The 12,084-nt window shown below is 49.0% G+C and overlaps 1 protein-coding gene across 6 annotated transcripts in view; it reads left to right on the top strand.

Moving 5' to 3' along the window:
* The first annotated feature begins 10,553 nt into the window (after positions 1-10,553).
* PIK3R6 (phosphoinositide-3-kinase regulatory subunit 6) overlaps positions 10,554-12,084 on the top strand; it is a 48,845-nt gene continuing 47,314 nt past the window's right edge. For all 6 annotated transcript variants that reach the window (XR_006061160.2, XM_042255645.2, XM_042255644.2 and 3 more), the window contains exon 1: positions 10,554-10,633. The gene's annotated coding sequence lies outside the window, so the exon portion shown is untranslated. The remainder of the gene's footprint in view (positions 10,634-12,084) is intronic.

The following is a 12,084-nucleotide window of genomic DNA, read 5'->3' as shown; positions in this document are numbered from 1 at the left end:
TTTTCCACTCATTTGGATAAATACCAAGGAACAGAGTTGCTTGATCATATGGTACAAATACAGTATAGTTAGGCTTTTCTGTTTTTTCGGTCTCACCAGCAATGCATGAGAGTTCCTGTACTTGCACACCCTTATTAGCATTTGGTGTTGGTGCTTTGAATTTGATCCGTTCTAATGGGTGTGTAGTGATACCTCCTTGGTTGTTTTCTTGTTCCCTAAAGACTGATGTTGAGCATCTTTTCATGTGTTCATTTGCCATATGTCTATTTTCTTTTTTTTAATGTTTAAAATAGACTTTATTTTTAGAGCAGCTTTAAGATCAAAGCAAAATTAAGCAGAGGATATGGAAAGTTCCCACATATCCCACCTCCTTCCACTATCAACTAGTACATTTGTTACAACTGATGAACCTACATGGATCCATTATTATTGCTCAACGTCTGTTGTTTACATTAGGGCTCACTGTTGGCATTGTATAATACATTCTATGGATTTGGAAATATATATCCACCATCATAATATCAAACAAAGTTTCACTGCCCTGAAAACCTCTGTGTTCCCCTGTTCACCCGTTCTTCCCCTACCCTTTGCCAACCACTGATCTTTTTACCATCTCTATCGTTTTTCCTTTTCCAGAATGTTATGTAGTTGGAATTGTATCGTCTGTGGCTTTTTTTTGCATTGGCTTTGTCTCTTTTCTTTGCTGAGGTATCTGTTCAGATCTTTTGCCCTAGTTTTAATTGGGTTGTTTGTTTTCTTATTGTTGAATGTTAAAAAGAGTTTTTGGAGCACAAATTTTGGATACCAGTCCTTTATCAGATATGTGTTTTGCAAATATTTTCTTCCAATCGGTGGCTTGTGTTTTCATTCTCTTAACACTGCCTTTTGCAGAGCAGATGATCTTAATTTTAATGAAGTCCAATTTATCCACTCGTTCTGCCCTGGTGGCTTGGAACTTCCTTTGGGGCCCAGAACACAGTGGTCTCAGGCCTCTTCCTGTGCTCCCTGACATCCGTTGAGCCTCTTCCAGAGGAATGGCTCTCCCACAACCCCTGGGGCAGGGAACGCTTAGCACCCCTCAGTCTGCTCAAAGGAAAGACATGAGAGAGATTTCCAGGTGCTACAGCTTCTCCCCACAGGAGATGCACGTGGACATGGACTGCTTGGCACCTGCCCTGGGACTTCAGACTTCCCTTCCCCCAGCTGCCACACCCATCACACCCTCTAGCACTGGGATGTCAGCCGCTGCCCTGGGAGTGGGGCTCCTGGGTTTTCTTGGGGAAGAAACTACTCTTTTTGTCCAATCTCGAAATCCTTCTATTTGATCCCCTAGCCCTACCAGTACAATCATGGTAAAGGAAGCCAGCTCTCCTGGGAAAGAGTGCTCTCCCTGGGGCAAAGACAGGCAGGTGGTAAGTCGTCCCTATCTGCAGCAGGCACACCTGTGTCCTGGTCAGATCCCAGCCCCAGGATCTCAGTCTGCTTGGGCTCCTAACAAAATACCATAGAGTGAGTGATTTAAACAACAGATGTTTACTTCTCAAGAGACGTGTGTTCGACCCCTGGGTCAGCAAGATTCCCTGGAGAAGGGGATGGCAACCCATTCCAGTGTTCTTGCTGGACAGTTCCGTGGACAGAGGAGCCTGGTAGACTATAGTCCATGGGGTCGCCAAGAGTTGGATACAACTGAGCACACAACCTTTCTTTTGTGCTGTGCTGTGCTAAGTCACTTAAGTCTTGTCTGACTCTTTGCAACCCCCTGGACTGTAGCCCACCAGGCTCCTCTGTCCATGGGATTCTTCAGGCAAGAATACTGGAGTGGATTGCCATGCGCTCCTCCAGGGGATCTTCCCAACCCAGGGATCGAACCTGCGTCTCATGTCTGCTGCATTAGCAGGTGGATTCTCTACCACTAGCGCCACCTGGGAAACCCTACCTTTTTTTTACTTCTCATAATTCTGGGGGCTGGGAAGTCCAGGGTCAGGGTGCTGACAGATTTAGTGTCTGGTGAGAGCTCTCTTCTTGGGTTGTGGATAGCTGTCTTCCACTACATCTTCACGGGTAGAGGAAGCACTGGTGTCTCTTCTTAGGACACTAATCCCATCATGGCAGCTCCACCCTCATGACCTCATCTAAACCGACTCGCCTCCCAAAGGTCCCATCTCCTAACACCATTGCACTGGGGTTCAACATATGAGTCTGGGGACGACACAAGGCATTCAGTCCACACTACTTGGCCATTCTGAATGTGTGGTCCCTGGAGGGTCAGCTGTGGTTACAGCAGCCACACATGTGTGCCCCTTTCTGCACAGGGTGAGGGGGAAAAGACAGCCCATTCAGGGAATCTCAGACATTTAGAGTCGAAGGTGGAGCCTTGGAGTCACTACAGCCTGACCAGGGCATCTCCCCTGAACATCAAGGTAGTAAAAACTGAGATATTAGCAAATGCTGTGTATGGGCCCAGCATGGTCCACACACTTTAAGTGTTTACATCATCTCACACCCACCCGCCAACTTCACCACTGTTAACACCCAGGATGCCTGGACTCCTTAATCAGTAGAGCTTGATGAGAGGCCAGATGAGGAATTTAGGTAGGTCGTTATTGGGACTCTGCTGCAGCACAAGGGATTGAAAACAAGCAGCAAGTGTCCTGGCTCGCTCCCTGAGGTGGGGTGAGCTGGCCCCTCAAATAGGGTGAGGGTGGGTTGGGCTGGAGGGGCAGCTTAGGTGGTCTGCCCACCCCTGGGTGGTGCTGTGTGCAGCAGTCTTGCTCATGCACTGGACCTTGCTTTTGCTCCTGGAAGCTCAGAAATTGCAGTTAGGTTTTGACCTTTCTGTATCTTGTACATAATTGGCCCCAACTGCTGCAGTTAATATGCCTGCAGTTAATTCTAGTCCCTTATAGTTCTTCTGTCTTCTGTTGCTCCAACATATTTGTCCAGGTGCAAGCACTGCAGCAAAGGGTCCCAGGTCCCAGCCTGTCTCACCGTGAGGTAGGTACTATTGTGCCCCCATTTTACAGATGAGGAAACTGAGGCAGAGAAACTAAGGAACTTGTCCAAGGTCACAGAGACTGTGAAAAGGGGAAGCCAGGGCTCAGCACCACCCCAGAGTCCCTGCCCTTACTGCTACTCCCTCAACCCATTCAGGTGAGCTGTAGGGAAACTGAGGCCCAGAAAAGTAAAGTTCCCACGAATCTGAGAGGGATGGCTTCATCATAAGGGAATTCCAGAGGAGCCCAGCCACCCTCTTCTCTCCCTGGGGACAGGCTGGGAGTGGGGTGCGGTGAAGTGGAAGTAGGGGTGGAGGTGGACAGGAAATGGTTGGCCACTACTGGGGTGGGAGCGGGGGGAGGGGGCAGAATCAGGAAGGAAGCCCTCGGTGAATGAATGTCGCTCCATCCCCCAAAGCTGGTACTGGCCCAAGGGGATCCCCTGGGGCTTCTGGAGAGAGGAAACAGGGGACAGCAAAGCAGCCTTAACCTCTCCACCCCCCACCCCAAGGAAGGGGCCTCTCATCTGAGGGGCCAGAGGCCGTCTCTGAGCAAAACTGTAACCGCAGGGCTCTAAGGCCAGAACCAGGACTGTCTGCAGAAGTCAGAGAGGGCTGGCAAGGGCTGTGCAAACACACTCTCCAGTTGCTGGGTCACAGATGAATACTGAGACCCAGAGAGGAGGGGTCGACAAGCAGAAGCAGATAGGACCAGAGCGTGGGGGCCAGGATGCGCTGTGTATGTGCGTGTGCCTGCACGTCTGTGCGTGTGTGCACACACGTGCACAGGCCAGACGCCTAGCACAGCTAATAGGACTGCACTCAGCTTTCTTCCTGGTGTCCTCGTCCATTCTCTGCCTTCTCAATGCGAATTTTACACAGACAAGCACCTCCTCCACACCCTGAGGAGCTTGCAGACCTGTCCTGGAGGACCTGCCTAATAGGAAGGTAAAGGGGGTTGGGGGTGCTATGAAGGACAGGCGACCTGAGAACAGGCAGAGTAAGGGCATCCCAGGCCCTGCCCTCCAGGGAAGCCCCAAGTTCTCTCTGCCTTTGACCTGGTCTCCGAGGAACTTGAGGGTCCCCAGGAGTTTGGAAGGCGAACAGGTGTGAAGGGAGGCCTGGGCAAAGTTTTCCTCACCAGCTTGAAAGATGGCTTGTACCAGAGAGAATGGACTGGGTTTCTATCTATCCCGTCTCTCTCTCTTTTCTTTAATAACCAAACCTAGATTTTTTAAATTATTTATTTATTTTTGGCTGTGCTGGGTCTCTGTTGCTACGCCGGCTTTTCCCTAGTTGCAGAGAACAGGAAGTCATCTGTAGTTGCGGTGCGCAGGCTGCACCTTGCGGCGGTGTCTCGTTGCGGAGCATGGGCTCTGGGCTCACGGCCTCAGTAGCTGTGGTTCCCAAGCTCCAGAGCACAGGCTCAATAGCTGCTCCAAGGCATGTGGGATCCTCCCAGACCAGGGACCGAACCCGGGTCTCCTGCGTTGGCGCGTGTGCATGCTGTTGCTTCTGTCAGGTCCGGCTCTGCAACCCCATGGATTGTAACCTGCCAGGCGCCCCCGTCCATGGGATCTCCGGGCAAGAATACTGGAATGGGTTGCCATGCCCTCATCTAGGGGATCTTCCCCACCCAGGGATGGAACCCGCATCTCCTCTTATGTGTCTTCTACGTTAGCAGGCAGATTCTTTACCACGAGCCACCAGGGATTTTTCCGGTCTTGATCCATTTAAATGTGTTACTAGTCCAGAAAATATGGACATTTAAGAAAAGAATGTGGTTGGTCCTTAGATACTAATAATGATTTCTAAGAAACAAAGCAAGCCGAAAAACAATTTGTATAAATCACTTCAAGCTATGGAAACTGGTGATCACTGAATGGAGAGGGAAAAGAAGCTGGGAAGGAGGAAGAGAAAGCTCATTTTTAAATTCTGTAATATATATGTATATATAAAATATGTAATTTATATATTAAATATAAATAATAAATTTATTTTATTTATATATTTACAATTTATATTTAATATAAAATTATATATATTTAATTTACTCTAAATAGTTATAATTTGTATATGTATACTGCAGTATAATGTTTGTTTATACAATGAAAACATATTTGTGAATTGTTTGAACAATTTTTTCAACACTCAAATTTTTTTTTAAGTTAATGGTGTTTAAAATAAAAATTCCGGGATTTCTCCCAAAGTCCAGTGTTTAAGACTCTGTAGTTCCAATGTCAGGGACGTGGGCTTAATCTCTGATGAGAGAACTAAGATCCCACATGATGCATGGCCAAAAATAAATAAAATAAAAATTCCTTCTCTTCCCACATAAGAATGCCTGAAAGGATAAGTCACTAGATTAAAAAAAAAGATAAAAGCATAAATCTGCTTCCTACAATTGTCACCCTATTAGCCCTAAGTCTGGGTTCTCACACACCCCACAAAACAACACTGTTGGAAGTGAAGTCTGGAAAATTCCTGATACGTGTACTGTTCCTCCTTTTACACACCCACACCAGACAGTTCAAGTTACTAACAAGTTACTAACAGATGCCTCTGATGCTGCTGGTCCAGGAATCACACCTGTGAAACCCTGGTTTAGAGCCTGAGGTTCTGCTGCCCCTGCTTCCCTGGGCCACCGGTGTGAGCGCCGGAGGGAATTCACTAGAAGCAGAGATGCCCACCAGGAGAGCAGCCTTGCCAATGCCTCAGTCTCCCTTGAGTAGAGTCGAGAGCCAGGAGCACAGGACAGGCTTCAGGCTGGCTCAGCCTGCGGTCCTCTCTGTGGGCCCTCAGTGAACTCCCTGGACTACATGTTTCCTGGTTCAAGTCCCACCACTTGCCAGTTACGTGAGCCTGTTTCTAAAAAGTTTTGTTTTCCACAATAACATCTCTTTATTTTATGTGTTTACTTTGGCCACTCTGTGCAGCATGCAGGATCTTAGCTCCTTGTTGCCTGACCAGGGATTGAACCAGTGTCCCCTGCACTGGGAACATGAAGTCTTAGCCACTGGGCCACCAGGGAAATCCCTGCATGAGCCTTAAAAGTGAAGTTTGCCATAATTGTACTAACTCATAAAGTGATTGCATATTTCTATAACAGCTATCTTTTGGTTTATTACTTCTCTCAGCTTTCTAAGAACAGGTCCTACCAACCAGAGAACCATTTGATTTTTGGGTTGTTGTTACTGAGTTCGGGGTATAAAAACTGGGAGACAAGGATTAGAATGGAGTTGAGGTGCTCTGAAGGCACTTCAAGAGAACTTTGAGGTGTTTGTGAAAACCTCTGGGTGGAAGGAGCCAGGAGTTAGTGAGTTGGGATCATCTGGGGAGAAAAGAGAGGACGAAAAGAACTCTACTGGCTCCATAGCATGGCCTGGAAGAGGGCATCTGGACAAAAGAAATACCCACTGAAGTTTTTTTTTTAAGTTTAGATTTTTTTTTTTTGCTCGTTTGTTTTTAATTTGGCTGTGCCAAGTCTTAGTTGTGGCATGTGGGAGCTAGTTCCCTGACCAGGGATGAAACCTGGGCCCCCTGCGCTGGGAGCATGGCGTCTTAGCCACTGGACCACCAGGGAAGTCTCTCATGGAAGATTTTTAGATAGCTTGTTAAGAGATGATTAATATCAACTTTTTTTCTGTCCTCCCAACGTAATCTTCAGGAAAATCTATATTGCCTTGTAGGATTTTCTGTGAGTGAATTCCTTAGAAAACTCAATGAGATGATGGATTCTGCCTCAGCTACTGAATGATCCCAGAGACAGTTCCCACAGAAGGTGGGGCTGGAGGAACACACAGATGGCCCTGGGTTTCCTGTCCCCAAAGCAAATGTTAACAATTCTTACTGGACTCCCATACCGTGGTGTTCCAGAGTGTCCTGATCCCAGCGCTCATCTACCTGCCGCCATAGTTACAAAAGGATTTTAATTTGTTTAAAAATTAAAAGTTTCATTTGCTCTGTCATAGACAGGAAAATAGGTCAATATTTTTCTGAATAGAGGGGCTTGGAAAGAGGAATGAGGATGGAACAGACATGGTGGATTCTCTGCAGGAAAGCTAAGTAACTTGGCAGCCCCAAGTGAGTTAGTGAGCAGACTTCCAACACCCAGGAATGCAGAGGGATACAGGACCCTGGGCGAAGCCATCATGGCTGTGGCTGGAGGAGCCACAGACAGTGAGCCTCGGCTTCTGTATCTTGGGCACCCACCATTCAGAGCAACTTTGCTGCCCTTAGCTCACCGATGATCCAGAAGCCAGAGCAATAAGTGCAGGGAACCCTAGCTCTCTGGATTCTGATGCTGATCGATCATGTGGTCTGTGCATGGGTTGGAAAAGAATTTCCAGACATGAGGCAGAAGGAGAGAATAGAGTTTATTAGAACAGGAGATGCTGTCAAAACAGCGGGATGGCTCCTTTTGCAGGCCAATAGCCAATTTTATAGCCTCAAGAGGAAGAAAATTCCTACTGAAAGGATGACGTTAGGTGAGGATGCTATGCACGTGCCTGAGTGCCGACTCTTTGTGACCCCATGGACTGTAGCCCACCAGGCTCCTCTGTCCATGGGATTGTCCAGGCAAGACTGCTGGAGTGGGTTGCCATTTCCTCCTGCAGGGGATCTTCCTGACCCAGGAACAGAACTCGCATCTCCAGGTCTCGTCTCCTGCATTACAGGTGGATTCTTTACCACTAAGCCACCAGATTGGTCAGGAAGCTATAGGATAGATATTTTACCTGTTAAGTCAGGGAATTGGCCGGGTTAGATCAGGAGGCTTGTGGCAACAGTTGCCATGAGGCTTGGTTAATTGTGGAGATTTTTGTCCTGTGACCTTGGTATAAGGCTCCACAGTTTTGCTGGGGGCTGTTCCTGGGAGACTGGTGCAGATGGGAAAGTTGGCAACAGATGGCCTGAAAAGCCCAGATTAAACAAACCCTAGAGTGACAGGGAGCCACTAGGATCAACCAGAGAGGCAGTGCCACCTGCCTTGCTGATGGTACATATGGTGAGCTGGGGGCATCTAGGGGTCTCAGTCCTTCATCCTTGCACCTCCTTTTCACTCTCTCTTTGTCCCTGGCTGGCCCTCAGCTGCATGCCCTCACAATAAGGTTGCAAGGGACATCCCTCTTGGTCCAGTGGTTAAGAATCCGACTTCCACTGCAGGGGGCACAGGTTCCATCTTTGGTTGGGCAATTAAGATTTCCATATGCCACATGGCATGGCCAAAATAAATAAATGACAATAAATTCAAAATGAGGGCGCCTCAGCTCATCCTTGCAGAGGACAGCTCCAGGGCTGTCCACGGTCACCAAGCAGCCCCTTTGGTGGCCTCCACACCCAGGGTAGTTGCAGACACAGCAGCCCATGATAAGAGGAGAGGGGCAGCCACAGGAAGCTGACATCAGCTTGTGATTTCCGATCAGTTAGGCCAGAGCTGATAATGAGAAGGCGCTGCCCGCGGTGGCCACACTGCCAGCTGCTGCTGAGTGCTGAACCTGCAAGGGCTCCGTTCTTGGCCCTTTATCTTGTCCTGAACTTTTTCACTTCACTCATTCATTCCCTCCTTCATTCCTTCATCCATTTATCCATTTGTTTTATTTACTGGGCTCAACTGTCTCTCCACATTCTCTTATCTTGTGATGGATAGAATAATGAATAAGACCTAGCTGCTTCTTTCTCAGAACTTCCTGGGGGAGGGCAGAGGGATGAGGCAGACACGTGACCTAAGAATACAAAGATGCTTGATAAAATTGGGAGTCCACTCACATGAGTGGGACCAAAAAGAGGTGGCTATAAGGGAGTTCCCTGGTGGTCCCGTGGCTAAGACTCTTCGCTCTCAATGCAGGGAGTCCAGGTTTGATCCTTAGTCAGTGAACTAGATTCTGCAGCCAAGTAAAAAAAAAATTTTTTTAAAGAAATAACTATAAAAGGGAAGCTGAGCTATAGAGCAAATGGTTTAAATTTCTGGTCTTTTTTTGTTTGTTTTTCAAATGGCCTCTTCTCCAAAATGAAGAGATGGAACCAACCCACTCAGCCCTTTCAGAGAAGGGTCAATGACTTCTCCTTTGGTTGCAAAGGAGAAACCCAAGTACCAGAAACCAAATGCAACCAGTCTTAACGGAAAAGGAAGGGGCCATTTATCAGATCACATAGTTGAACAATTAAGAGAAGATCTAGGCCTCAGGGTTCCAGGCGCAGCTGAAACCAGGCGTTCCTGCAGTCAGCAATCTGCCTCTCTCCAGAGCCATTTAGCCATTAGGCCAAATCTGATGATAGCACAGAAGCTCTGAGTTTTTTTTCCAAAGGTCTAGAAATGTGTTGGAGAGGCCCCTAAATGTTGCTTGGCTTCCAAATGTGAGAAGAAAGAATACGACAAACTAGCGAGCGCATTGCCTTGGAGGCGATCTGCTCCCCAGCACTGCTCTCTCCTCATCACCAAGGTCAGCAGATACTTTTTCCTGCTCTGCACCCATGTCCTCCCTGCAGGCTTGGACACCGTAGACTGTCATGTCCTTGACACTGTCCTCGCTCCCGCTTCCACAGCACTCCACTTCTCCTCCTTCCTCTCTGACCTGTTTTTCCCACTTCTGTTCTGAAGGAAGGATGGTTAGGAGTGAGGCAGGAGAAGGGTTGGGAAGATAATCCCACTGCCCACATGAAGGCCTGGAGGGGGGAGATGGCCTGGATCTTTAAGGAACTACAGTCATTCAGGACTTCTGGAGGTGTCAGAGCGAGAGGACAAAGCCCGAGGTTGGGGATCAAGGAAGGACCAGATCATTCCTTGCAAATCACGTGAAGGAATTTCGCTGTTCTCTTGAAAGTGACAGGGTGCTATTGGGGGTTGTAACAAAGGTGTAACAGGATCAGATTCATGTTTCACTCTAAGAAAGAGACCTTCGGCTGTGAGGTGGAGGCAGGTAGACAGCAAGGGGTCGTAATAATTTAGGAGAAAGACGATAATGATCTCATGACTGCCATGGGGATGGGAAAAGGGGGGACAATTCATGAGACAGTGATAAGACTTGGTGCCATTGAGTGACACCCAGGTTTCTGGTTCTGAGATGAGCAGCAGAGAAGTGGGTTTTGAGGGTGAAATGATGAACTGGGTTTGTAACCAACTGAGCTGGAGAAGGTTGGGGGCATTTAGCCAGAGTGTCTGCAGTGGGAGGTGCTTGGTGTGTCTGGAGCTCCAGAAAGAATCCTCAGCTCCCTGCATCCAGCCAGCACCAGAGGGGGGCCCCGGGAGATGCCACCTCCCACCTGATCAGAATAAAGAATGTCAGTGGAACTTCCCTGGGAGTCCAGTGATTAAGACTCCACACTTCCGCTGCAGGAGGTGCGGGTTCGATCTGTGGTCAGGGAACTAAGATACTGCATGCCTTACAGCATGGCCAAAAAAAAAAAAAGCTCCAGTGGCTGTGGCTGACCACAGACACTTCTCTAGAAAGAGACCTCACAGCAGGATGTGCTCTGGGAGGAGCTTCGAGGGCCATGGGGAAAGGGAAGGAAGAGGAGGGGACAGAGCCAGGCCTTGTGACACTGGGCTTTTCTCTGCAGGGCTAGAGCTGCAGACACCCATCGTCCGGGACTGCTGGCCTCCCTGGGCAAGACTGTGGGCCACTGAGTTGCTGCTGAGTCAAGGTAGGTGCTGGCTGGAGGCAGGGTCTCAAGGGAGGGATCTGGGAGGAGCAGATGGAGGGTCCCGGAGGAGGGACATTGGAAGGGGAGCCCATGGGGGCCGAGACATCCCTAGCCCTTATGAACACATACCCAGCATTTCTGAGACAGGTCACCCAGGTATGGTGGCTACTAGGACCGCTCTGCCAGGTTAAGATTACTCAACCCATTTTCACAAGAAAAAAGGATGCAAGATCCTGTGAGAAGACCTCTCCTATCTTCTCCAGATCCAATAAATGCCCATAATGAAGGACTAATTATTCCTCCCTGGTGCTGCAGAGTACATTCATTAGCCTGTTGGATTCCTACAGGCGATTGGAGGAAGGCTGGATATGTGTTAATACTGCCCATTTATTGATCGGGAGACAGAGGCTCAGAGGGATGGAGCAACTTGCCAAAGACTGTAGAGTGGGGAAGCAAGATGCAGGACTCTGAGAGAATCTTCTGGGCCCCCATCTGTGTCCCTCCTGGGACACCATCTGTCCCTGTCTGTCCCAGGTCTTGGCTACTCTCTGCACACACACACACACACACACACACGCACATGAAGAGGCCCAGCTGGCATGGGGTTGAGACCCAACTGTGCATGACCAACACAGACAGTAACAGGTGCCGGGGCCCCTGGCAGAGTGAGGTGTGGGCTCAAGTGGAGAAAGTCCCCCAGGGGTGGGGTCAGGGAAGGTTCTGCTCAAAATGTCAACTGGGCTTTGAGGCAGACAGAGGGCTGGTGTGCAGAGATGGGGCTGCAGGCATCTCGCTGAGGGGGACAAACTGCAAACACAGAGGAGGGAGGTGGTGTGATGGCAGGAAAGAACAGCTAGAGGTTTGATTTGGCTGCTAATGCATGCGTTTGTGGAGGACCAACCAGCAGGGTCCTGTCCTGTTTATCTGTAAATAAGTGGCGTTTGAATATCATTATTTTGAGTCCTCACAGAAACCCTATGAGTCAGGTGCTATTATTAAGTCTTATTTAAAGATAGAGAAACTGAGGCACAAAGGCTCTAAGCCACATGTTGCCATAGCAACAAAGAGATTTGGTACCCAGCAGTCTAGCGCCCAATGCTACCTGCCCCAACACTGTGTGGCTCCCCTCTGTTACCTCCTCGGCTCCCAGGGTGGGCATGAATGCCAGGCTGACTGGTGGCCACCTGGTCCTCAGGCCTTCCTGGTCTGCATCCAGGCCCCGTCACCTTCCTCCTAGGCTCCCTGCCCCCAGGAACAATACTCTCCTGCCTCCTAGACTGGCTCTCTCACATCCAGGTGTTTCCTTCGCAGTCAGGGGCAGACACAACAAAGGAAGCAGGCCTGCCCAGTCCTCGGGGACAGCTGGGAAATAAAGCCCTGAGGGATCTGGAAAGCCCAGCAGGGCCTCGTGGGATGAGAGCTGACGGGGTCCCCTCGGAACCCCAAGCTCT

This window comes from Ovis aries, chromosome 11, assembly GCF_016772045.2.
Source record: "Ovis aries strain OAR_USU_Benz2616 breed Rambouillet chromosome 11, ARS-UI_Ramb_v3.0, whole genome shotgun sequence".
NCBI classification, from domain to species: domain Eukaryota; kingdom Metazoa; phylum Chordata; class Mammalia; order Artiodactyla; family Bovidae; genus Ovis; species Ovis aries.
This window is presented reverse-complemented; position numbering and strand designations above follow the sequence as displayed.